This window comes from Penaeus monodon, chromosome 23 (assembly GCF_015228065.2).
Source record: "Penaeus monodon isolate SGIC_2016 chromosome 23, NSTDA_Pmon_1, whole genome shotgun sequence".
NCBI classification, from domain to species: domain Eukaryota; kingdom Metazoa; phylum Arthropoda; class Malacostraca; order Decapoda; family Penaeidae; genus Penaeus; species Penaeus monodon.
Window position 1 is genome coordinate 1,084,765 of NC_051408.1, and position 1,912 is coordinate 1,086,676.

Sequence of the window (1,912 nt, forward strand, 5' to 3'; positions counted from 1 at the left end):
TTTTGTATTTTCTTTTTTACGTTTAAGACGACTCAGAGACTCAGGAAAATAATGAAGAGAGGATGTGTCGTGACTTTTCTTCGATGCGGACGTGTTTCCAAGCATGAGGTATGTCGCAAGGTTGGATTCTTCGGCTTCTTCTCTGCCTTTGCTGGACTTCTGAACGTTTTATGTTGTATTGCAAGACACTCACGTCAAACAAACTATTTAAGGGTACACCAATTGATATAATTTAGTGTAAGTTTATACTAATTGATGTAACTTTATTTAAGTGTACACCAATTGATATAATTTTATGATTAGGATGATTTACGCATTTTCTGTCATTAATTATGAACAAAAGCACCACGCGTAGGAATTGCCACAAAATAATTATAATCACGATTTTACTTTTAAGCGTAACAAACAGGAGCTAAATACTTGTTGCTAACAGAACTACCGCTGACGGATGTTCTTTCTATGACGCATGTGTAAAACCCAGAGGTGCTTGAACAAATACAGGAATGTGTTGGTTAGTAAACAGCAGTCATACTGATGATGTTATGTGAATGTTTACGTCTATCAAATTTCTTAAGTCATACATCACGTCATATGTCTAATAAAATCTTCTGTATGGTAGATATTCATGATGAATAACAGCATATTTCGACTTACCTGATGGTACCTTATAAGCAGCGTAGACCGTAGTGACATACTATAACTGTGATGCTAATGGTAACATGTCGCGGTAGCCTGTACCATGCACTTCGCTATAAATAACATTACGTGTCACCATTACCATTACATGACGCTAGAACAAGAGCATACTAGGAACGAACTATCCTGACTACCTGCGTAAAATATGACGTCGTTCTTGGCATAAGAGATTCAGAATGCAATTTCGGTGACGCCTCGTACTGGCATCAGCAGGCAATCTCGTTGCAGTTTAAATATTATTATCACTCCTGCTAAGTGTGACGGCCTTGAGACTACCTGCCTGGCTCTCTTCATGCGGAAAGAACCAGACTTTGGCGCAGTGGGGGAAGGAGGAGAGGCGGGGCACGGGAATGGTGTAGCCGCGAGATGGCAAGAGTTCAAAGAAAAAAGGGAAAAATATGTACAAGACAATAACAAGCACAAGGATGATCATCAGAAAAAGGTGAAGAAATGTACAAGTCAATAACAATCAGCAGGATAATCAGCCGAGATGAACACAGCTGATTGGAATGCCATAAAAGGAAACCACCAAGTTTAGTGAACAATGAAAATAAACTGAAAAAAAAAACACAAAAACTTAAAATCGTAGACTCAGAAATTGAGATTCGAACTCGACCCGAAAACCATAGCTCTCCGAGGTCATGATTCCTCAAAAATCAGTTCGAATTAAGGACATCTTTGGCGTACGAGCGAACGACCTCATTATATAAGAGTACATGACATCAGGTCGCTGCTGGAAGGGAACACATTTCTTGCACATTTCCTGTCATTTGGGTCAACTTCCTTCCTTCCTTCTCTACTTTGTCTCGGGAAAAAATCTTTAGTTATTCCCGTTTCTCTCAACTGATGGAATTTATTTGTTCGCTTGCTTAATTTGCATAAGATAGTTTGTTTCTGTGTGATAATACCTTTTTTATTATTTGTTTCAATTCGTTCAGGATGGTGTTCCTCTCGCACGTCACGAGTACTAACAAGCGTAGCAGAGACTAATGAAGTTAGTAGACCATTGATTTTGCAATCAGAATGACCTAAAAAGGATAACTTGCAAAAAATGAAAACAACCAAAGAAAGAATGCCCAGAGGAACCGCTTAGGTAACGCTCGCAGACTTTGTTTATATACTGCCAAGTCACTATTTTTTCCACAGGAGGAAATGTAGAAATCGTTGCTCTGCAATTCTGGAGCGAAACAGGAGTTCATTTCTCCGTCCACTCCGC